The 26,086-nt window shown below is 41.4% G+C and overlaps 1 protein-coding gene across 2 annotated transcripts in view; it reads left to right on the top strand.

The window, feature by feature from the left end:
• The first annotated feature begins 6,075 nt into the window (after positions 1-6,075).
• Positions 6,076-26,086, top strand: part of SLC25A53 (solute carrier family 25 member 53) — a 59,325-nt gene continuing 39,314 nt past the window's right edge. Inside the window, exon 1 of one of the 2 annotated variants that reach the window (XM_061409295.1) lies at positions 6,076-6,494. The gene's annotated coding sequence lies outside the window, so the exon portion shown is untranslated. The remainder of the gene's footprint in view (positions 6,495-26,086) is intronic. The other variant, XR_009734930.1, reaches the window with a different exon arrangement.

Below are 26,086 nucleotides of genomic sequence, written 5' to 3'. Positions count from 1 at the left end.
CCTTTCTCCCCATTATTTCTAAGTGATAACACCTGATTTTCTTGGGTGGGGGGTGTGGCTATGTACCCAAAATGTGGCTATGTAGGAAAAAATGTAATTTCTCACCCTTTCTTTCAAATAGGGGTGCTCATGTGACTAAACATAGGTCAATGGTATGTAGGTGGAAGTTGTTGGGTGGGGCCTCCTAGAAAGTTTCAAAATTTTGTCTGTGTGTATGTGTATGTGCACATACATGCACTTGGGTGGGGGAGGAGGGGTGAGGGTGCTTATGAAGTTGTTAAGCTGGGAGGCCATTTTGCATTACCTTTTTACTCATTCTTGCCTAGGACATGGGTGTGATGGCTGGAGCTACAGCAACTATATTGTTACACCGAGGAAACTGAGCTAGGAAGGCAGAGCTTGAGCTTGAAAAATAAAGCATAAAGATGAAAGGAGAAGCTGTAACAATATTGAACTGCCTACTTTTGGATTTTTATATAATAGAAAAATAATGGGTTTCTTAATGACATGCAAAAACAATTGTTAACTTATGCAACATATAATTATAATACCATGAGATGCAAGGTCTAAAAGAGGTATGTATAAAGACCTATGAGTGCACATTTAAGAAAAGGATGAATTCTGCCTAGGAAAAAGGAGACTGGGAAGGTCTTCACAGAGGGAATGACATTTGGCTTGGGATTTTAGAATATGCATATCTGTCAACTAGGCCAGAAAAGATGGGCATTGTGTATCAACAGTGACACTGAAATTCCATATCATTTCTATGGTGAAACTGGTAAATGATGAAAGATAGATGAAGGACTTAGAAAATGTTTTTATTAGAAATGGATAATGTGATAATTAATCATTTACAATCTTAGAAACCTTTAAGGGTTGATAGGCAGAAAATTTTTGAGAAATACCAACAGAGGGTACTGTTATAATAAACTTTACATATCTACCCTCATACAATTTTCTTATTATTTCTGAAAATAAGTTATATAATTCTCCTGTATAATTCTATCCATTCCAGTGCTTTAGTACTTCAAAAATTTTAATGAGTAATTCACCATTCTTTAATTGCTCTTACCAAGACTTCACTTAACAATGATTACAGATAAGTTAGGAAAGTCATTTCTTCTCTTCAGTATACCTGTGTTAAGCAAGTTAACAGAGTATTCTTTCCTATGCTATACTGAAAATCTTGTACAGAACTAAAATATTGAATAAGCTCTATAAATACTGAATAAGCTCTATAAATACTGAGATTTATTTGAGTAATGTAGAAAGGACTTTTCAGAAACAACCAATAGTTTTCAGATCAGTATAAATTTTAAAATAATGATATTTTCCTCTTATGAAATAGGAAATGTTTATTTCAGTTACAAAATCAAAAACCACCACTTAAAAGACTTTCCATAATCTGATTTTTTTCAAGGGAGGATAAAATCAATATATTTAGCAAAATAACAAGTACAAAGGAATTGAAAGGGATCGAACCCAGGTCTCCTGCATTGCAGGTGGATTCTTTACCAGCTGAGCCACAGGGAAACCCTAAATAATAAATAATAACATAAAATATACAAATAAATACATGTAAATAATAAATGAAAGGGAATTAATGATCAGAGGTCACACTAAAAGCAATATATTAAAATACACAGAGAAATAAGTTTTCAGATATGTTTGGGTCTTAATTTAGATGGAAGTTAATTGAGGGGATAATCCCAGTGGAAAAAATCACCTTGGCTCTTTTAAGCCAGAAGAGTGGATTTAGCCAGCCTTTTGGTATGGTGGTTTTACAAAGGCTCTATAATAGGATTTATGTGTTGGAGGAAGAAACTGAATGTGATGCCAGAAGTTAAGGATTTTGTATGTCTGCAAATGTAAATTAAAAAATCTGATCATTTTTAATCTGAACAATTTTTCAACCTGAACCTTATTCAACCAATACCTACACGCTTCTACAATATTATGATCAAGGTTTATAATAATGATCCCAATATGTCTTCTGAATTATACCAGAATTATTTTAGGATATATTTTTATTATTTGCAAATTGGTAGTCTTGTCTGTTTTTTTTTAACATTTCTAGATTAATCAGAGTATCCTTATCAGATACATAACCTTGGGCTTGTTCTTGGCCATCTTCAGTAACAGCTTACAGTCAACAGAAATGAAATAGCCAACAACTGATCAATTTAAGATTCATGCTATTACAGCAGGAATATCTATCACAAAATAATTATAATCTAACCAAAATTATAACAAGTCTCAAATAGCTTTTTCTAAAAATTATAAGTTTTTCCCCCATAATCTGTAGTGAAAAAGAACTACAATGAAGCATGAATGAATTTACTTTTTAATTTGAGAGAATGTGGTCTGTTGATATCAGCAAGACAAGAGAAGTTAGGAATAGGCTAGGCCTCATTTTCATTTGTTAGGTTGCAGGGGTGTGTGGGGAGCATGAATCTTATACCAGTACTGAAGCTTTTATTCTACAGAGTGCAATTATCCAGAAAAGGAAGCAGCTGTAGTTAGCTGCTAACACCCACAGCTGCTGGGGGAATTGGTCCATCTGTCTTGTAAAGGGAGCCTGAACTGGTCACCAGCAGTGTGTGTACCCTACAGTATAGGAATACTGTCATATGTGTATTAGGACCCCAGATGAGCCCTTAAAAACACATAACTGAAAAATACCACAGAAAGCACAGCAGAACTTGAACACAAACTACATATGACAGTTTCGAAAATTACGTTATGAGAACATCTGGGATGAGATACTGGGAACACATCTCCCTTTCTAAAATTGGGGTTAGGAATAAGGAATATCCTCTCCCCATACCTACTATTTTTGCAAAGCAATAGCAGCTGGTGGTGGCTTCTGTGATCAGGGCAAGTTGCCCAGAAGTCAAAAGAACCAAATTGGTAAGAATTTGAGGCAGATGAAATCTCTGGAATGGGAATATGGGGTTTAGGATGAAAGGAGCTATAAGTGTAGGGTCTCTTGTTTATGTCTGAGATCTGCACCCAACCTCTCTGCTTTATTTCTACTGGCCCTAGAGACACCTCTGTCTGCTTGTTTTCCTCTGTTGACACTTATGCTTTGCGCCAGGGAAGATTTCCTGACTTCTGGAACTGGACTTCTCTCAGCTTTACCCCTATGCTGACACTTTCTAATAGTCTGACACTAGAAATAATGGGGGAAATTAAGATAAAAGCTTTCTCATCCTCTCTTTCTCTTCTTTATCTTTTTAAACTTAGCCACTGGAAAAATTCCATGGACAGAGGAACCTGAAGGGCTACAGTCCATGGGGTCACATGACTGACTAACACACACACACACACACACACAAACTTTGAAAAAAAAAATTATAGGAGCATATGCGGTGTGCTCAGTTGCTTAGTTGTGTCCAACTCTTTTCAACCACAAGGACTCTAGCCCACCAGGCTCCTCTGTCCATGGGATTTCCCAGGCAAGAATACTGGCATAGTTGACCCACAATGTTTTGTCAGCGTGATGGCCTATATGGGAGAAGAATCTAAACTTAGCCATTTTGAGTAGAAGACCAAGCCCAGGGACTTACCTGGCAGTCCAGTGGTTAAGACATTATCTTCCAATGCAGAGGGTGCAAGTTCGATTTCCAGTGGGGAGCTGAGATCCCACATGCCTCATGACCAAAAAAAAAAACAAAACTGAAGCAGGGACTTCCCTGGTGGTCCAATTGCTAAGGCTCCAGGCTCCCAATGCAGGGGGCCTGGGTTCAATTCCTGGTCAGGGAACTAGATCCTACATGCCATAGCTAAAAAAATCCTGTATGCCCAAGATTAAAGATTCTATGTGCCGAAACTAAGACTCAATACAGCCAAATAAATACATATTTCAAAGAAACCTGAAGCAATGCTGTAACAGAGTCAATAAAAACTTCTTAAAAATGGTCCACATTAAACACACACACACACACACACACACACACACACACACACACAAGACTAGCCATCCGTGCTATTGTTGGGGGTTGTGAAGAAAAAAAAGACAAGTTGATTCTTTGGCAATTCAAGCCCAAAGGCTTTCCTGGGTGTGCAGGGTAATGAGTTCTGAAGTGCCAAAAGGGAGTAAAGAAGGTCAGGGAGCTACAAAATGGGTACAGGGGTAGGGACAAAGCAGTACTTGGGGACTTAATTCTTTTTCCTTACCAGTCTCTTTACCATCAGCAGCTTTTCTCCTGGGAAAAAAAAAACACTGTGAACTGCCTGGGCATCAGTTGGGAAGTGGGAGTAGGTACGTGTGGAGCGAGAATAACAAAACCCTGGTACTGTTGGATCTGAGGGAAAAGAGGGGATTCCTTTTTTGTTTTTAACTAGGAAAGAGGAGAATTCCCTGTGCTATTGGGCTGAGATAGAAATACCTGATCCTACCTGCTGCTAATGTGGAAATTACTACCACTTTGGCTGGAGTCAGAATAGTATATTAAAGAGTCTCTTGGTGCCATCCTAAAACAAGCAAAATCTTTTATAATATCCAAGCTTTAGAGAATGATGAGGTGAGGTGGGGATCCTGGACCTTTTATCTGCAGTGGTCTTAGGCAGTATGGGCAGTAATAGGGCCTGTGTGGCACAGTGGGGTACAATAATTGAGTTCATTATGACTTGCTATTTTAGTCATCTTTGCAGCCAACCTTCAGGGGAGAGACCCTTGCTTTATTGTCTGCTGTCCTTCTGCCTCTGAAGAGAACTTAGCCTTCCTGACCTGCACGGATATTGAGGGAACTCTTATGGAAAAGAAGAGCACTCACAAAGAATTTATGGCAGTTTTCTCAGTGATACTTGAGAAGGGTCAAGTCATATCTAAAGTGCCTTCCCTGGTAGCTCAGATGGTAAAGAATCTGCCTGCAACGCAAGAGACCTGGGTTTGATCCTTGGGTAGGGAAGATCCCCTGGAGTAGGGGATGGCAACCCACTCCAGTATTCTTGCCTGGAGAATTCCATGGACAGAGGAGCCTTGTGGGCTATGGTCCACAGAATCAGAAAGAGTCAGACACGACTGAGCAACTAACGCACACAAGACAAATCAGAGTTTTAAGTCTAGGCTCTATTTGTTAGTAGCTCTGAGTTATCTGCAATCTCACAGTTCTGAATTTCCTTAGTTGCTTAGAAAAACAAAGGAGGGGAGAGAAGAATAATACAACTACTACCAATGATCATGAGGATTAAACAACAGAAATGGATGTAAAGCACTTAATATAGTACCTAGTTCACAGATAATCAAATGTTAACCATGATTATCATTTACTATGTATCAGCTAGAAGGTCTTAACTGAGAAAACATATCCACAAACGTCAATAATTCTAAGTTCTATTCCAATATACCACTTAACTCTTTGCTAGGCAATGTTCTAGGTGCTTCTTGCATATAACTTTTAAAATTCTCACTACAACTCTAGAGGTAGATCTTAGTATTATACCCATTTTACAGATGAGGAAGTCAAGGAATAGCGTGCTTAAATCCTTTAACCAAGATTCCATGGTTGGATAAATGGTAGAGTGGAGATTCAAACCCAAAAAGCCTGGTTTACAAAATCGGTACCCTTAACCATTGAGGCATGCGGTTAAATAGTCAGACAAGAACTAAAAGGAGATGGGAAATGGAGGGTAGAAAAGGCACAGGATCAAGGTGAACAGTCAAAAACAGCAAATTTAGAGTGTCAGTTGGTTCAGAAACTTAAAAGGCATCATTGTGAACTGTTCATGTTGTCAACTTAACAAGTATATTAAGGTCTTATTTATAAATGAGTAGGTAAGCTTACAAGCCAATTTACAAGCAAGTTGCAAAAACGAGATAACTATAACTGAGGGACCTGCTTGCGTGCTAAATCGGGTCGGACTCTGTGCAACCCTATAGATTACAGCACGCCAGATTATGGGAGTGGGTTGCCATTTCTAGGGATCGAACCTGCGTTTCTTATGTTCCTGCATTAGCAGGCAGATTCTCTACCACTAGTGCCACCAGGGAAGCCTGTAACTAGAGGTCCCACCTTTCACGTCTTTTACCACGTAAGTGTCGGGGATCTCCCCATGATGCAATCTGCCTGCCAGGGGTTGTCCAACAAACATGGACGTGAAGGGGTTAATGCCGGGGTTCGGGGGGTGGAACAAGCGGAAGCGAATAGGATTGTGGGAGCTCCTTTGTACGTCGCCCCAGGGCATCTGGGAAATATGCAGTGCTCTTCTCTATTATGACCGATCCTAAGTAAGGGCCACCGGCTAACTGAGTCTAGCCGCTCCGGCGCAGCTTCTCTCCGAGGCTGGAAAGCAGGGGCTGTCAGCCGGCACCAGGAGAGCAGAGGAGGCGGAAGTTTGTAACACTTGTTTTGGGCTGAAGGTGTAGGCACGTCCTGGCCTCCAGTCGCGCTGGAACAGGGGAACCGCAGTGAAAGGGGGTGAGGAGTCGGGGGAACTGACAGCCTGACGGACCCGGCGGCGAGAAGTGATGACAAGGGTGTCGGAAGAGGGTATGTAATTGTGTAGGTGATGAGTGTGTGAATCTTCTTTGTAGTGTTTGGGGATAGGGGAGGTGGCGAACAGATGAATGGAAGGTAAAATCAGCAGAGTGAAAAAACATTTTGTTGGCGGGGCACCGGCACATGCGAATTGTACCTATATGGGATGATTTTATTGGAGTGATTTTATTGAGCCCCTGGTTTCAGATTCTACTTTGGACGAGTTGACTCCCTTTTAACAAATTACCAAGCACTTGCGCTGTTTTGGGTACTGCACTGGAAGCTCTGTGTGAGGAAAGGAATTAACCTTTTTCCTCGACCATTACAGCCTGTCAGTTACAGTATGCATTTGGAGACAGGCAGTTACAATACAAGGAGATAAAGTGTTTTGAAAACCTGTCGGGGGCCACAAACGCTCCAGAGGGTGCCATCTGGGATGGTCTTTGATGTGATGATTTGACATATATTTTAAAGATAAAATACACAGGGGGGAACTATGTGCAGTTTTCTCCAAGCACATTCCCTTCCTGGTTAGCTCAGCTATCTGGAGTGTGACTGAGTATCACTTAAGGCCCAAACTCGTTTATACCTGGTGAGAGCATTTATCCATCACAGTGGTACTTCCAGGACCCCTGCTGGAGAGTCAGTCTTACCAGAGAGCAAGACCTCCCTTTACATGCATAGTCTGCAAGCTCTGCTGCTGCTGCTGCCAAGTCGCTTCAGTCGTGTCTGATTCTGTGCGATCCCATAGAGGGAAGCCAACGAGGTTCCCCTGTCCCTGGGATTCTCCAGGCAAGAACACTGGAGTGGGTTTCCATTTCCTGCTCTAATGCATGAAAGTGAAAAGTGAAAGGGAAGTCGCTCAGTCGTGTCCAACTCTTAGCGACCCCATGGACTGCATCCTACCAGGCTCCTCCGTCCATGGGATTTTCCAGGCAAGAGTACTGGAGTGGGTTGCCATTGCTTTCTCCGAGCTCTGGGTAGTACTAAAGTGGCAGAACTCAAGGGCTGTCTGGTCTAATCATTTGAAACGCTTCTGTGCCAGCTGTTTGGTTTTCTAGAAAACTCAGTTCACAGCTGGGAATTGTGGATTTACTTGAAATTCTAAGCAATTCTTTTAAAACTTTTGAATCATCATACCTGCTGCTTTGTTTGCCAGAGAAACAGCAGTATATCAGGCAGTCCAAGTCAGTGGTTCTCAAACTTTCCTGTGCATCACAATCAGCTGGAGGACTTGCTAGAGCTCAGATTGCTGAATTCCACCAAAGAGTTGCTAATTCAGTGGGTCTGGCATTGGCCCCCAAATTTATGTTTCGTACAAGTTCCCAGGAGATGCTGATACTGCTCATTCTGGGCGTTCTCGGAACACACTTAGAGAAGTACTAGTCTAAACAGAACTGAGATTAGTAACCAGAAAGGACATCTCTAGGGGAGAGTAAGCATATTCCTAAAGGTTAAACAAGTCTGAATTAAGCCATGTTAGATATGAAATAAAACAGATGTGTTTTGGTTGTTCATTTGTATGTTTTAAATGGATGAGCAAAGATGAATCTTCTTGAACTAAACAAAGTAAAATTTGCATCAGTTTTTTTTCACTCATGGGGATCAGAGTTTCTTAAATCATTTAAAAAACACAATAGTTGTTTTCTTTTCAGATCCCTTTCTGAGTTATATTCAAATAGGTAGTTATTTGTGCTCCTCAGATGGCTCTAGTGATAAAGAACTCGCCTGCCAATGCAGGAGACATAAGAGATATGGGTTCAAACACTGGGTCGGGAAGATTCTCTGGATGAGGGCATGGCAATCCATTCCAGTATTCTTGCCTGGAGAATCCCATGGACAGAGGAGCCTGGTGGGCTACAGTCCATGGAGTCACAAAGAGGCAGACATTGACTGAAGCTACTTAGCACACGGGCACACACACAGCTAGTTATTTATAGAACTCACACTTGTGTCATCACCAAAAAAAAAAAAATGACGTGTTCTAACTTCTGGTAATTATGTTTGAAGTTAAAAAGTGAAAGGACAGTTGGGACAATCTAATCAACACAGAAATAGTTGTATAAGGAGCCAGAACTGAGATAGTGTGATAAGTAGTTTATTTTTGATTTTTTCACCCTCAATGAAATCCCTCCCTCTTCAGAAGAAATAATCAGTTTATTCACTCTAGAGCACAAAGGGAACCAGAAACCTTACTGTGCCAGAGATTAACATGAAACCTTATTTTATAGATTGACCTAAACAGCCTACTGGAGGGTTGCTGTTGTTGTTAGGCACTAAGTCATGTCCAATTCTTTTGTGACCCCATGGGCTGTAGCCCACCAGGCTCCTCTGTCCATGGGATTCCTCAGGCAAGAATACTGGAGTGGGTTGCCATTTCCTTCTCCAGGGGATCTTCCTCATTAGGGATGGAACGCAGGTCTCCTGCATTGGCAGGTAGATGCTTTACTACTGTGTCACCAGGGAATGGCAGTCCGTAGTTCTGCCTACCCTCCAAACTCTTCCATGGGCCTGAAAAAGATCAGGACACATTTTTCAGAAATGTCACTCATTCTAGACCTGTTAGTGTTGGCTCCCAAATCTCTCCCCAGGCCAGTTATGAAGCAAAACAAAACCTCAAGACCAATCATGAAGACATATATAAAATGCACACAAAAAAGTCCAAATAAACTGGCTTAGGTCTACTGTGAGCTTTTTCAGTGACCAGCAAGATGCTAGGATGACGAGTGACCTGGATGTTTCAGAAGTCTGAAGGTCTTCCACTACAAGGGAATCAGCAGGACACTGTAAGGGTAGGAAAAAGTTTTCTTCTACTGTCTCAAGGTCCCTGGCTGGGTCTGAAAATTAAGCTGACAAAGACAGATTAACAATAGAGAAGCATACAAATGTATTTAATGTAAGTTTTACATGACATTGGAGCTGTCACAGGCAAATAAAGACCCAGAGAAACTGAGTTCAGTATTTTATGCTGACTTCCCAGGTGGCATGACTTAGTGGCTAAACAAACAACAAAATTTTATGCTAGGTTTGACAAAGAGTGGGAAATCATGGGGAAATAAGACAAATTAAGGAGTACAAGGGAAGTATAGTAAACTGGGGGAGACTTAGCAAGTCCTGTTTGTTAGGATTTTCTCTGCATCCTTTTGTATTTGGAGAGAAAAATTATCCTCTCCTCTGGATATAAGGAGGGAACCTCTCACATGAGGATTTTATGACTTGTTTCAGGAGAGAAGAGGGGCAAAGAGGTCAAGTGACCTTGTTTCTACTATTTACTCAAACTCCTTCAGCTTTAAAATATTCAGTATGCCATGGCACCATATTTTGGGGTAGCATGTTCTGAACCCTATCAGTAATCACACACATGACTCTTGAATATCAAATAAATTTCACATACGGTTGATGAGTTGTACACTGATTCCTCCCCTCCTCACCAGTCCTCATCTCTGCCTAATTTGCACTTAGTCTTATAGACAGTATAGTTTTCAATGGAATGTGAGGGGATAAAAAGAAATAAAAGAAACCTGTGTTAGTTTGAACTATGCATCACTGTGTCCTAAGTGATTCCTAAGTAGGAATGATTGAATTTTGTTGCTCAAGCACTCAGTAGCTTATGGATCCTGAGAGCAGACCGATGGATGCTAAAGGGAATTTGCGGCCAGGTATGTCAGAGCAGCTGAATTCAGATTCAGACAAGATTTCTTCTAATCCAGACTTCCTGCTTGTTACGGCTGATTCCCTAAACAACTTTATTTTTTATTTTTGGCTGCGTTGGTTCTTCGTTGTGACACGTGGGCTTCTCTAGTTGCAGCAGGCAGGCTTAGTTGCCTTATGGCATGTGGGATCTTAGTTCCCCGACCAAGGATAAAACCCATGTCCCCTGCATTGGAAGGCAGATTCTTAACCACTGGACTGCCAGGAAGTCCCTAACTTTAAATCAGTATGTGTCTCTAACCTGAAGTGGAGTGAGGTTTTCAATCTGGCACTTAACCACAAGGTATGGATGTCATTGTTTTCTTTGGAATGTTTTTTCTGAGGATGAGAATTCTTACATCAAATGAATGAGAACTATAAAGGAGAGGGGAGATGGGTAGTTATCATAGTTAATGTCATGTTGTTTCTTTGAAAAATAAGATTAGAAAAAAAACAGGAAGAGACACAAATATATTCTAGAATCTGGAATCTGCAACTGATGAGCCAGTTGCTAGGTGTATAACTTACTGCTTTTCCCACAGTAGAGGCCTAAACAACCATGTGCCTGCAGCCAGGTTGCCCTTAGATCCTGTGACCTGTTGGAGACAGGAGAGTTATTGCTACTACGTATCATGATGACTTTTCTGTACTTGGTAATATGATGAAGAAACCCTGATAACCTACTCATATATATATATATGTATATATACACATACATATACACATACACACACACACATAAATATATGTAGTATCTATGGGAGCATTTTAATAGCTTTCAGAGATCCAAAGAACTCATATAATTGTCTTCCAAAACTGCATGTAAAAGTCTTACTGAAAGCTGGAGATCAGAAGATCAGAAATGGCCTTGCCAGAAATGTGTTTTCTAATTTCAAGGTTCTTAGAGGAGTCACCCGGAGAAGGCAATGACAACCCACTCCAGTACTCTTGCCTGGAAAATCCCATGGACAGAGGGGCCTGATAGGCTGCAGTCCATGGGGTCACTAGGAGTCAGACACGACTGAGTGACTTCACTTTCAATTTTCACTTTCATGCATTGAATAAGGAAATGGCAACCCACTCCATTGTTCTTGCCTGGAGAATCCCAGGGATGGGGGAGCCTGGTGGGCTGCCGTCTATGGGGTCGCACAGAGTCTGACACGACTGAAGCGACTTAGCAGCAGCAGCAGCAGAGGAGTCACCAGTGCGCTGCAGCTGAAGACCACCAGGAACATACCTGTGGTTGAGCAAGTCGGTTGCTTACTTAGTGAGTCAAGGCAGAATGCACACCATGGGGAGCTGGTGGAATATCTCAGAGGGTGTTAGAAAGGACTTATCATAGGATTTGGACTTGTATTAGGTGATTTGGGGCAGAATTTAAAGAAGTGAGGCTTCATTCTGAATTGCATTGTTAGGAAGCAACAGACTATACATAGGGATAATTCCATGATTGGGTATCTTGATTAATCTTATCTAGCAGCAGCAGCAGCAGCAGCAGGAGAATAGACTAGAAAGAGGCTAATTGGTAAAGTAGCAGCTATTAGCCAGGATAGGAGGGTGTTTTGGCCATTTTGTGGTTTGATCAAAGTTGGCATTTTGTCTCTTTTCAGACATGGATGCAGTAGTCTTGATTTTGTCACAGAGTGGCCTTGTTTGATGTTTATGGTCTGTGAAATTGGTTATATTACACTCATCAGGAGAACACCAAGACCTAGCTGAGGGCCAGGACAGCTCCCATATGTCAGTGGCTGCTTTTCTCCTCAGAGTTAGTGCCTAGTCCAGCAGCCTATAGGAGACCAAATTTCCTCTCTGCCAGGAGCTGTATATAGCAGAGAAATGGTTAGATGTATTGAATAGGAAAGATTGAGGGCTGGGTGTAGATGAAAGCATCTAGTTACCCTCTATCAGAACTTAGGGGCCTCAATGAGAAATAACAGTCTTCTAAGGTGTTTTGCTAAAAAAAAAGAAAAATCATCGGAGTATACTTCAGCAAGATAAATGGATGAGAGGGAAAACATTGTCTTTTTCGGAGATGGCCAGAACAGTATGTCTCATCCCATGCTTTCTTCTATAATGTGACCTTGCCACTCTTCCATTGAGAAGTAGGTTTAACGTCCCCTCTGCTTTAAATCTGGACAGACTTCTATTGTCTAAATCAACATAATAGGAAGAAATGAGACTCTGTGACTTCTGAGGCCATAAGAGGCAGCATGGCTTGTGACTTATCTTCAGGGACATTGATCTTTAGAGTCCTAAGCTACCATGTAAGAAGTCTGACTTCCTTGAGGCTGCCTTGTTTTGAGGAAGCCTAAGCCTATGGTGAGGCTACCTACAGGTCCTCTGGTCAGCAGCCTCAGCTGACGTCCCAGCTAATAGCAAACATCAACCAGAAGACCAGAGAACGAAGACACCTCTAGATGATTAGAGTCCCCAAGCTGTTGTGTCTTCCCAGCTGAGACTCAATACCTCATGGAGTAGAAGCAAGACATCCCTGCCATATCCTGAGTTCCCAAACAGAATCTGAGAGCAAATTAAAATGGTCATTTTGCACCACTGAATTTTGGATTGGTTTATCACAAAGCAACAATAACCCAAACATGGGTAGAAATGTTGGTTAACACCCAAGGAATGGAGTGAAAGGAACAAGGAAGGCAAGTAATTGTAAGAGGGAAAACAGGCTAGTGACAAAACATTTTGCTTTGCATTTGCTGCTGCTACTGCTGGGCTCTTTGATTCCAGAGACCCCAGAGTGGACAGAAAGATGGAAGAGTTTCATTCTAAATGAAACTTCTGTAGACAATAGCATCTTCTTTTAAAATAAGATCTGGAACTATTTAGTTATTTCTTTAATTGAACATCTTGATTAAAACAAACAGAAGTATGTGGAGTTTTTTTTTTTCCCCCTAAGGAAACAAGTAACATTGATTACCAGTGCTTTTTAACCATGGGGCTTCCCTGGTGGCTCAGTCCCTAAAGAATCTGCCTGCAATGCAGAAGATGTGGATTCAATCCATGAGTTTGGAAGATCCCCTGGAGAAGGAAGTGGCAACCCACTCCAGTATATTTCCTGGGAAATCCCATGGACAGAGGAGCCTGGCGGGCTTCAGTCCATGGGGTCATACAGAGTCAGACACGACTGAGCAACTAAACCACCACCACTTAGTAACCAGAGGATGAGAGATGCTGGTCTCCTCTGTATCACTGCATGGGGCTGAAGGAAACCACAGTGTTATTTCCAATGACATGTATAGATGTTTTGTTCTTTTAATCTGACAGAATATGGTTCACTTTTAAAGCTTCTGTATTTGTCTATATGTTATACCCACTGCGTAAGTCATTTAATCTGTAAGTTAGAAGTCCTAGTATTTTTTGAAATTGTGTAATTGGTGAGCGCTCAATGATATTGGTTGTAAATGTTGAGTAAAACCATCAACTGACCTCGTGGTTATGGGTCAAGAGCAGAATGTCTCAATCTCTTGGTTCCTTGTAAAAATGCATGTGAATTTGGTGTTTGACTCTTTCAGTGTGTTCCAGCCACGCTGAACGCCCTTATTGGAACCTTGATCATCCATTTACTACTATTTGTTCTGCTTACTCCCTCTGTACATTCTTCCTTGAAAACTATCCCTATCTGTTCACACATACCCCAATCTTTTGTAATGCTAAAGGCCCAGGTCAGACAGTACCACTTGTTTGGAAACCTAGATCTCGTGTTCTCTTGGTCACCTTTCCCTGTTTTACTTTTCTGTCACCTTCAGTTTTGCATTATAGTTATCTGGAACTGTTTCTGACCTTCCTACTAGTCTGTGAGCCCCTGGAAAACAGAATCTATATTAGATTGATTTAGGAGTTCCCCACAACTGCAAGATGGATGTTTTGTTCATCTTTAGGGACTGCAGAGAGGACACCTGAGCCTGGACATGCTAATGAAGATCATACATCTAATTTGTAGCAGAGCTAGGGCCAGAACCCAGGTTTCCTAATTTACAACTTGATGTTCTCTACTAGATGAAGAAGGAAAAGGGGGTAGAGGAAAAGAGGGACGAAGTAGTATGCTTCATGAGCACAAACCTTTGTATCTGTTTAATTCAGTGCTGCATCCCCACTGCGTAGAACAGTGCCTGGCACATAGTGCACACTCAAAAAATATTTACTGAAATAACTAGTGATTGGGCTAAATAGGCATTCAGGTACAGGGATGATGTACAATGACCTTAGGGGGCATAGGTATTGTTTACTTATCACAAGTTCTTATCTCATGTGTTGTCCTGATGCAGGAAAGAATAAACAGAAAGCCCCCCCCCAAAAAAAATCCAGCTTTTCCTGCACTGGTATTTTCCCACTGCTCTCTTGTACCACTTATCTTTCCCTGGTAGCAATTCTAAGGACTGTCAGACAGCTCCCACTGAGCTCTTTCATCAGTGTTCTGATAAAAGAAAAATATGATGTACCAAACACAAAATGTCTTCATTTTATGTAAAAACCTTCTTGGGAAAGTTAGTATTTCTTTAAAAGATAAAAAAGGCTTAGCTCATTACTAATGGCTGCCTTTTATTGGCCTTGCTGGGGACATCCCATTGGGACAATGTGGCTGGAATCTAGAGTTGCCAAGAGGGCCTGCTCTCTCAGTAGAGATGACCCCAGGTAATGGAGGCCATAGGTATGGCTGAAAGACAAGAAAGAGAATGGATAAAACCACATACCTTTTAGTCCCCTGTACTCGCTGGCCTGTGGTCATCATCCTGGTAACTCCTACCTCAAATCTCACTAAAGAAAATCACCTGCTGTCCCCTCTCAATCTGATTTCTTCCTCCTTGTCTTTGCTTATTGTGTTCTGAAAAAGGTATATTTTCCTTAGCTCTATTCCAATCTTTCTTCTTCTTAATTCTTACCCCCAGGGTGAAAGTGATTTTGTACAAATTTATATAGGAAAATCATCTCCTTCTCTGTGATACCTGAAAGTACAGTTTCTAAGATTTAAAATCTAAGGCAGGGATTTCCCTGGTGGTCCAGTGGCTAAGACTCCATGCTCCCAATGCAGAGGGCCTGGGTTTGATCCCTGGTCAGGAAACTATTAATAGATACCACATGCCACAACCAAGAGTTCACATGCCACAACTAAAGATCCTGTGTGCCACAGCTAAGACCCAGTGCAGCCAAATAAATGAATTAATTAAAATAAAATTTTAAAGTGACTAAAATCCAGGGTGAAGGGAGTGGGACTAGGAAACACACTTTGGCCTCAGTCTAGTCCAAAGCCACATGGTTTATAAGAACCCTCGATCTGAAGAGTTAAGGGTGCTCACTCAGATGAATAGCACAGCCTCTGGGGGAAGACTGCCTGTTTTGCAGTTTGGGCTCCATGCTCTGTAGGCTTTGGTTTCTTTGGGCAAGTTATTCAACCTATCTGTGCTGTAGTTTTCTTATCTGTTAGATAGAGATGTGTTAGGGGGATTTGCAGAGTTAATATAGGTGAAGCACTTAGGATGGTGCCTGGCAAACAGTAAGTGCTATTTATTTATTTTTAAATATTAGAGTATAGTTGATTTGCAATGTTGTGTTGGTTTTGGGTGTACAGCAAAGTGATTCAGTTATACATATACATATATCCACTCTTTTCAGATTATTTTCCCATATAGCTTACTACAGAATATTGAGTAGGGTTCCCTGTGCTATACAGGAGGTCCTTGTTGATTATCTGTTTTATATATAGCAGTGTGTATATGTTAATGTCAAACTCCTGATTTATCCCTCCCCCACCTTTCTCCTTTGGTAACCATAAGTATGTTTTTGAAGTCTGTGAATCAGTTTTGTTTTGAGTTGTTTGTTTGTTTTGTTTTGGCCACACTGCGTGGCATGCAGGACCTTAGTTCCCTGATTCAGGATAAAACCTGTGCCCCCTGCAGTGGAAGCACAGAGTCCTCACCACTAGACCACCAGGGAATTCCCCTGTTTCTGTTCTGAAATAAGTTCATTTGTATCATTTTTTTTAGATTCCACCTATTAGTGATATCATATGGTATTTGTCTTTCTCTTTCTGATGTATTTCCCTTAGTATGATAATCTATAGATTCATCCATGTTTAAACAGTAAGTACTGTTTAAATGTTAGGTGTTATATCTGTCATTATTATTATTATTATTAAAGTTATTAAAACAGACTTTTGTGTGTATGTGCCATCAGGAGCTTAAGGGAAGATGTAAGTGGCACCCCACATGTAATAAATAAGTGTTGAAAGTGAAAGTGTTGTGTAGCTCAGTTGTGTCCAACTCTTTGTGACCCCATGGACTGTAGCCCACAGGCTTCTCTGTCCATGGGATTTTCCAGGCAAGAATACTGGAGTGTGCTGCCATTTCCTTCTCCAGGAGATCTTCCCCACTCAGGGTTTGAACCCAGGTCTCCTGCATTGCAGGCAGATAGGTATTAAAGAAGCCAAAAATGCTGAACAGACCTAAAGAATTAAGAAATTCTAAGGGTGTTTTCAGGAGTTTTAATCTTTCACTAAAAACAAATCTCAGTTACAAGCCATTGCTTGTAATTTTGGAGTTATTCAAGACACAGTTGCCTAATCTAAGATTAGGAAGATTGATACCTGTGTTTTCCTCTAGTTGTATAATTTAATCTCTTACATTTAGGCCTTTGATCAATTTGGAGTTACTTTTTACATACAACATGAAGTGGGAGTCCAACTTCATTCTTTTACATGTTAAAATCTAGTTGTTCCAGCACCATCTGTTGAAAAGGCTATTCTTTCTTGAGTGGTCTTGGCACCCTTTGTTGAAAATCAATCGCTGTGAAAGTCTGAGTTTATTTCTGGACTCTCAGTTCTATTTCTCTGATCTCTCTGTTCTATTTCTCTGATCTCTCTGTTTAACCTCCCCCAGTACCAGTCTTAATTACTATAGCTTTGGGGTATTTTTTGAAATCATGAACTGTGAGTCATCTTCTTTTTATTTTTCCAAGATTGCTTTGGTTGTTCTGGACCCTTTGAATTTTCATGTGATTTTAGGATCATCTCATCTGTTTCAGCAAGACAGCTAGAATTTTGATAGGGATTGCAGTGAATCTGTAGAAAAATTTATGGAGTATTGCCATATTAACAATATTAAGTCTTCTGATCAGTGGGCACAGGATTCTTTATATTTGGGGTCACAAAGAGTCAGGCATGACTGAGCGACTTTCCCTTTCATACTTTCATACATATACAAGTCTTGCACATCTTTTGTTAAGTTGAAAGTGAAAGTCAGTCATGTCTTTGTGACCCCATGTGTTTGTGACCCCATGGATGTTACAGTCCATGGACCAGCTGAGCCACCAGGGAAGCTCAAAAATAGTGAAGTGGGTAGTCTATCCCTTCTCCAGCAGGTCTTCATGACCCAGGAATCAAATTGGAGTCTCCTGCATTGCAGGCAGATTCTTTACCAGCTGAACTACCAGGGAAGCCCCTTTGTTAAATTAGTTCCTAAGTAATTTTTATGCTATTATAAATGGAATTATTTCATTAATTTCCTGTTTGGAGTGTTCATTGCTAGTACAGTTGATTTTTGTATGTTGACCTGAAACCTTGCTGATTTTATTAGTTATAATTGTATTTTTATGATTCCTTTGGATTTTATGTGTAAAATATCATGCCACCTATAAATACTTCTTTTCCAACATAGATGTTTTATATATCTTTTTCTCTTTTCATTGCCCTGGCTAGAACCCCCAACACAATGTGAAATACAAGTGGCAAGAATGGAAATCCGTGTCTTGTTTCTGGTTTTATGATGTGTCTAGGTGTGATTTTCTTTGAGTTTATCTTGGAATTTGTTGAGCTTCACAGATGTATAGATTCATGTTTTTCATCAATTTTGGAGAATATCAGGCATGTTTTCTTCAAATATACTTTCTGTCCCTTTCTCTTTCTCTCCTTCTGGGACTCATTATGTGTATGTTGGTATGCTCATAGGTCTCTGAAGCTCTGTGAATTTTTCTTCATTCTTTTTTCTTTCTGTTCCTCATTCTAGTCAATCTCAATTGACCTGTCTTCAATTTTGATGATTCTTTTTTCTGCCAGCTCAAATCTGCCGTTAAACTCCTCCAATAAATATTTATTATATATTTCAACTCCAGAATTTCTGTTTGGGTCTTTTAAAAATAATTTGTCTCTTTATTGGTATGACATAAATCAAATCCCTTCTGATTATACAGTGGAAGTGACAAATAGATTTAAGGGACTAAATCTGATAGACAGAGTGCTTGGTGAATTATGGACGGAGGTTCATGACATTGTACAGGAGACAGGGATCAAGACCATCCCCAAGAAAAAGAAATGCAAAAAAGCAAAATGGCTGTCTGAGGAGGCCTTACAAATAGCTGTGAAAAGAAGAGAAGTGAAAAGCAAAGGAGAAAAGGAAAGATAGACCCATTTGAGTGCAGAGTTCCAAAGAACAGCAAGGAGAGATAAGAAAGCCTTCCTCAGTGATCAGTGCAAAGAAAGAGAGGAAGACAATAGAATGGGAAAGACTAGAGATCTCTTCAAGAAAGTTAGAGATACCAAGGGAACATTTCATGCAAAGATGGGCTCAATAAAGGACAGAAATGGTATGGACCTAACAGAAGCAGAAGATATTAAGAAGAGGTGGCAAGAATACACAGAAAAACTGTACAAAAAGATCTTCATGACCCAGATAATCACAATGGTGATCACTCACCTAGAGCAAGACATCCTGGAATGTGAAGTCAAGTGGGCCTTAGGAAGCATCACTAGAACAAAGCTAGTGGAGGTGATGGAATTCCAATTGAGCTATTTCAAATCCTAAAAGATAATGCTGTAAAAGTGCTACTCTCAATATGCCAGCAAATTGGGAAAATTCAGCAGTGGCCACAGAACTGGAAAAGGTCAGTTTTCATTCCAAACCCAAAGAAAGGGAATGCCAAAGAATGATGAAACTACCACACAATTGCACTCATCTCACACACTAGTAAAGTAATGCTCAAAATTCTCCAATCCAGGCTTCAGCAATACGTGAACTGTGAACTTCCAGATGTTCAAGCTGGTTTTAGAATAGGCAGAGGAACCGGAGATCAAATTGCCAACATCCACTGGATCATCGAAAAAGCAAGAGAGTTTCAGAAAAACATCTATTTCTTTTTCTTTTTTTTTTTTTGCTTTACATTTTTTTTTCTAATTTTATTTTATTTTTAAACTTTACATAATTGTATTAGTTTTGCCAAATATCAAAGTGAATCCTCCACAGGTATACATGTGTTCCCCATCCCGAACCCTCCTCCCTCCTCCCTCCCCATACCATCCCTCTGGGCCGTCCCAGTGCACCAGCCCCAAGCATCCAGCATCGTGCATCGAACCTGGACTGGCAACTAGTTTCCTACATGATATTTTACATGTTTCATTGCCATTCTCCCAAATCTTCCCACCCTCTCCCTCTCCCACAGAGTCCAAAAGACTGTTCTATACATCAGTGTCTCTTTTGCTGTCTCGTACACCGGGTTATTGTTACCATCTTTCTAAATTCCATATATATGCGTTAGTATACTGTATTTATGTTTTTCCTTCTGGCTTACTTCACTCTGTATAATAGGCTCCAGTTTCATCCACCTCATTAGAACTGATTCAAATGTATTCTTTTTAATGGCTGAGTAATACTCCATTGTGTATATGTACCACAGCTTTCTTATCCATTCATCTGCTGATGGACATCTAGGTTGCTTCCATGTCTTGGCTATTATAAACAGTGCTGCGATGAACATTGGGGTACACGTGTCTCTTTCCCTTCTGGTTTCCTCAGTGTGTATGCCCAGCAGTGGGATTGCTGGATCATAAGGCAGTTCTATTTCCAGTTTTTTAAGGAATCTCCACACTGTTCTCCATAGTGGCTGTACTAGTTTGCATTCCCACCAACAGTGTAAGAGGGTTCCCTTTTCTCCACACCCTCTCCAGCATTTATTATTTGTAGACTTTTGGATCGCAGCCATTCTGACTGGTGTGAAATGGTACCTCATAGTGGTTTTGATTTGCATTTCTCTGATAATGAGTGATGTTGAGCATCTTTTCATGTGTTTGTTAGCCATCTGTATGTCTTCTTTGGAGAAATGTCTAGTTCTTTGGCCCATTTTTGCTTTATTAACTATGCCAAAGCCTTTGACTGTGTGGATCACAATAAACTGTGGAAAATTCTGAAAGAGATGGGAATACCAGACCACCTGACTTGCCTCTTGAGAAATCTGTATGCAGGTCAGGGAGCAACAGTTAGAACTGGACATGGAACAACAGACTGGTTCCAAAGAGGAAAAGGAGTACGTCATGGCTCTGTATTGTCACCCTGCTTATTTAACTTATATGCAGAGTACATCATGAGAAACGCTGGGCTGGATGAAGCACAAACTGGAATCAAGATTGCCAGGAGAAATATCAGTAACCTCAGATATGCAGATGACACTATATTTATGGCAGAAAGTGAAGAAGAACTAAAGAGCCTCTTGATGAAGGTGAAAGAGGAAAGTGAAAAAGTTGGCTTAAAGCTCAACATTCAGAAAACTAAGATTATGGCATCTGGTCCCATTACTTCATGGCAAATAGATGGAGAAACAGTGTAAACAGTGGCTGACTTTATTTTCTTGGGCTCCAAAATCACTGCAGATGGTGACTGCAGCCATGAAATTAAAAGATGCTTGCTCCTTGGAAGAAAAGCTATGGTCAACCTAGACAGCATATTAAAAATCAGAGACATTACTTTGCCAACAAAGGTCCGTCTAGTCAAAGCTATGGTTTTTTCACCAGTCATATATGGATGTGAGTTGGACTATAAAGAAAGCTAAGCACTGAAGAATTGATGCTTTTGAACTGTGGTGTTGGAGAAGACTCTTGAGAGTCCCTTGGACTGCAGAGAAATCCAACCAGTTTATCCCAAAGGAAATCAGTCCTGAGTATTCATTGGAATGACTGATGCTGAAGCTGAAACTCCAGTACTTTGGCCATCTGATGCGAAGAACTGATTCATTTGAAAAGACCTTGATGCTGGGAAAGATTGAAGGCAGGAGGAGAAGGGGATGGACAGAGGATGAGATGGTTGGATGGTATCATTGAGTCGATGGACAGGAGTTTGAGTAAGCTCCAGGAGTTGGTGATGGACAAGGAAGCCTGGTGTGCTTGGAGTCACAAAGAGTCGGACACGACTGAGCAACTGAACTGAACTGAATTCTGTAAATTCTGTTTTTCCTGTTGTGTGTTGCCACTGAAGTCTTGCCCAGATACATCACTAAGCTTGTAGCTTAGCTGTCAGCTAAAAATTGGTGGGAGTTTTTCTATAGTGTCTTGAACGAATAAACCTCCCACTTACTACAGACCAGCTCTGTGTGTATTGTGGTACACTCTCAGTGCTCTGGTAAAGTGAAAGTGAAAGTGTTAATTACTCAGTCATGTCTGACTCTTTGGGACCCTGTGGACTATAGTCCACTAGGCTCCTCTGTCCATGGGACTCTCTAGGCAAGAGTACTGGAGTGGGTTGCTATTCCCTTCTCCAAGGGATCATCCCAACCCAGGGATTAAACACAGGTATCCTTTGCATGCAGATTTTTTACCATCTGAGCCGCCAGGGAATCCCCCCAGTGCTCTGGTAAGCAGTTCACAATTCTGTCTTAGCTTTCACTTCATGTTTTCACAGACTCGAGGTTAGCCAGAGGTGAGAAATGGGAGCCTTCTATGTCTTTCTTGGGCAGGTACACAGCCCTTGACATGTGTGACTTTTAGATCCTTAGGAATGTATTGTGGCTTTTCAAAGACATCTGTGGATATCTGATTCCCCAAATCTTAAGTTTTTTAATCAGTCTCTTATTTTCCCACCAGGTGGTGCTAGTGAAAAGAACACGCCTGCTAACGCAGGAGGCATAAGAGATGTGGGTTCAATCCCTGGGTCAGGAAGATTCCCTGGAGGAGGGCATGGCAGCCCACTCCAGTGTTCTTGCCTGGATAATCCCCTGGACAGAGGAGTATGGTCCATAGTGTTGCAAAGAGTCAGACACAACTGAAGTGACTTAGCACATTTATCTCAACAGGTATCATGGTTTAGGCAGCTGTGATGTTAAACAATTGCCACTGAAACTTTTCGGCAAATGCCCCCATAGATGCGGCTTTTCCCACTATCTCATGTCCTGCTGAGTCATGTTAAATAACTGCTAGCCATGGGAAGGAGGCTTTTTCATTGGGAGCTGACAGATCTAATAGTGATAGTGCTCTGAGGATGAGAGTTTTTCAGGCTGTTTTGAAACAGTAAAGCATCTGCCTGCAATGCAGGAGACCTGGCTTCGATCCCTGGGTCGGGAAGATCCCCTGGAGAAGGAAATGGCAAACCACTCCAGTATTCTTGCCTGGAAAATCCCATGGATGGAGGAGCCTGTTAGGTTACAGTCCTTGGGTTCACAAAGAATCTGACATGACTAAGCGACTTCACTTCAGTTCACTCACTCTGCCCCCACCAATGACTCTTAGGCTACTGGCTTTCATGGCCTTTTACCATGGGTGTGAGACTGCTGATTTTCAAGACTACCACTGGTCAAGAGAGAGGGGGATTGAAATAGGGCCAGTTAAAAGGCCTCAAAGATCAGCGTTCTTAACAAGACTCAGTAGTTTTCTTAAATAAATGCTCCTCAGATTGGTGTCTTCATACTTTTGAATCACTTCCAGAGTTCCAAAAACATTGATTTTAACAGTTTTTGCAAGTGTTCTCATTGCTGTTTTGCAAAAGTGGATTTCCAGAGGTTCCTACCAAGCCATTCTGAAAGCTCCTACTCATAGATTTTTATTCTCTTTAGGGTATAATCGGATCTCCATCTAAGGAAGTGTTAGTCACTCAGTTATGTCTGACTCTTTGCAACCCCATGGACTGTAGCCCACCAGGCCCCTCTGTCCATGGGGTTTCCCAGGCAAGAAATCTGGAGTGGGTTAGCATTTCTTTCTCCAAGGGATCTTCCTGACCCAGGGATCGGACCCAGGGATTGAACCTGGGTCTCTTGCATTGCAGGCATATTCTTTACCATCTGAGTCACCAGGAAAGCCCTATCTCCATCTAAAATAACAATCTTATGTGGATGTTTGCGTCAGAACTTCTTAGCAGTAGACAAGATTTGGACGAACAATGACAATGCTGAAGATGGCCTCTTCCTGTGTCTTGACAGCTCTAAAAGTCTGTTCTGGAATGAGGCTGGGCTGTGATCATGAGCAGGCCAGTGGGTGAAAACTATGGGTAGCCAGAGGAGCTAATGTTGTCTTTTCTCCAACTAAGTCATTTCATTCTATGCTCATAGGCACATGAAAACCTGGAGGTATATTTGAGCCAAACTTCTCCACAGATGGGCCACCAATTCCTCTTTACTGTTCTCCATATTCTCCAGAAAGTTTATTGGACATGAACCATTCCTTTAGAAGGAATTTGGGAGAGAATGATGTTAAAGGGGGTGAAACAAATGCTTATTGAATGAACCAGTGAGTAGTGGGCTGGAGAAATCAGGGAAGGCTTCCTGCAGGAGGCATGGGTTTGATCTTATCCTGCAAGAATTGGTGCATGTTGGTTCAGTTCAGTTCAGTCGCTCAGTCGTGTCTGACTCTTTGCGACCCCATGAATCACAGCACGCCAGGCCTCCCTGTCCGTCACCAACTCCCGGAGTGCACTCAAACTCACGTCCATCGAGTCAGTGATGCCATCCAGCCATCTCATCCTCCGTCGTCCCCTTCTCCTCCTGCCCCCAATCCCTCCCAGCATCAGTCTTTTCCAGTGAGTCAGCTCTTCGCATGAGGTGGCCAAAGTACTGGAGTTTCAGCTTTAGCATCATTCCTTCCAAAGAAATCCCAGGGCTGATCTCCTTTAGAATGGACTGGTAGGATCTCCTTGCAGTCCAAGGGACTCTCGAGAGTCTTCTCCAACACCACAGTTCAAAAGCATCAATTCTTCGGCACTCAGCCTAGTTGAAAAAAAAATGTGTGGTGAGTAGCTGCTGCTGCTGCTACATTGCTTCAGTCGTGTCCGACTCTGTGCGACCCCATAGACGGCAGCCCACCAGGCTTCCCGTCCCTGGGATTCTCCAGGCAAGAACACTGGAGTGGGTTGCCATTTCCTTCTCCAGTGCATGAAAGTGAAAAGTGAAAGTGAAGTCGCTCAGTCGTGTCCGACTCTAGCGACCCCATGGACTGCAGCCTACCAGGCTCCTCCATCCATGGGATTTTCTAGGCAAAAGTACTGGAGTGGGGTGCCATTGCCTTCTCCAGTGGTGAGTAGGGAAGCAGTTAAATTTAATGCAACCAACTGAAATATCTAATTAATTCCACTCACTGAGCCACTGTAGGAATATACCTCAGGCTTACCCCTAGGGGAAAGCCAGAGACTAGGCAATGATTAAAAAAAAATAATAAGGAGGGAGGCAGTATGTCCTAGTGGTTAGGAATTCAGTTACTGATGTTAGACTGCTTAAGTTCAAGTCCAAGGCTTTCTGCTTATCTGCTTATTAGCTATGTGATCCTTGACAATTTAATCTCTCTGGCCCTATTATCTTTATCTGTGACATAGGAATACCTTCCTGCCTCACAGGTTTGGTGAGAAGATTAAATGGGATAATGTATCAATAATGTAAAATACAGTGCCTTGTGCAGAGTAACTGCTCAGCAAAGGGCAGCAATATATTTTTTCTTACAGTTTTGAGATATAATTATAATAAATTTTAAGGTATACAGTATGATATGATTTATGTATATCATGAAGTGATTATCACAATGTTTAGTGAACATCCATCATCTCATATAGGTACAGAATAAATTTTTCCTTGTGATGAGAAAACTTAGGATTTACCCTCTTAACTTTTATATGTAACATACAGCAGTATTAATTGTATTTATCATGTTGTACATATATCCCTAAGGCAGGCAGACTTTTAAAAATATTTATTTGGCTGTACTCGGTCTTATTAATAGTTGCAGCACTCAAGATCTTCAGTCTTTGTTGTGGCATGAAGGATCTTTTGATTGCAGCATGTGGGAGCTTTAGTTTCACAATGAGAACTCTTAGTTGTGGCATGTGGGATCTAGTTCCCTGACTAGGGATCGAACCCTGAATTGGGAGCATGGAGTCTTAGCCACTGGACCACCAGGGAAGCCTGGAAAGTGAGTTTTTAAATTCTGTTTACACATTTAACTGTTTAAATACTGAATTAGTTTTGTTCACTTTTCTATCTCCGATGTCTTAAACAAATTTGTTGGGTTGAATGAATGCCCGCTGGTAAACGATGCTAATACAGCGAGAAGTGCTGTAACAGAGATTGAATACAAGGCACTTTTCAGTACATGAGGGATAGGGTATGTTATGCTTAACTCTGAGCAGTTCAGGGAACATTTGGTTGACAGGGGCTGTTCCTTTCTAGAATTTTCAGTGCAGTCAGATCTATGAGAGTCAACTGCATCCCAAAACTAGGTAAAGCGATGCTATGGAGCCACCAGGTGGCACTACTACACAGGGATTCAACCAGCAGAGGAGCCCTTTCCAGCCAAGAGTTCATGTTTCTGTCTGACGCAGTTTTTCTCTCCTCTCCACAGAAACTCAAGCTATGACTTCTTCCGTCTTGTTCTGCTGGTTTTGGAGCACTGCCATTCCTACCCAAGGCTCAGTGCAGTTCAGTCACTCAGTCCTGTCCGATTGTTTGCAACCCCATAGACTGCAGCGCACCAGGCTTCCCTGTCCATCACCAACTCCTGGAGCTTGCTTAAACTGGAGCTTGCTTAAACTCATGTCCAAACCCAAGGCTACTTGGGAGCCATCTGATGCTTAAGCTACTCTGTCTTTATCAGGCGAGAGGAGAGAGAGAGACAATGCTGAGTATATTTCCAGTTCTCTGCGTTTTGGACTTCTGACTCCCACACCATTGCCTTG

The sequence above is a fragment of the Bos javanicus genome, chromosome X (assembly GCF_032452875.1).
Source record: "Bos javanicus breed banteng chromosome X, ARS-OSU_banteng_1.0, whole genome shotgun sequence".
In the NCBI taxonomy this organism is placed as follows: Eukaryota; Metazoa; Chordata; class Mammalia; order Artiodactyla; family Bovidae; genus Bos; species Bos javanicus.
Note: the sequence above shows the minus strand (reverse complement) of the source record. Positions and strands in the feature narration are given on the sequence as shown.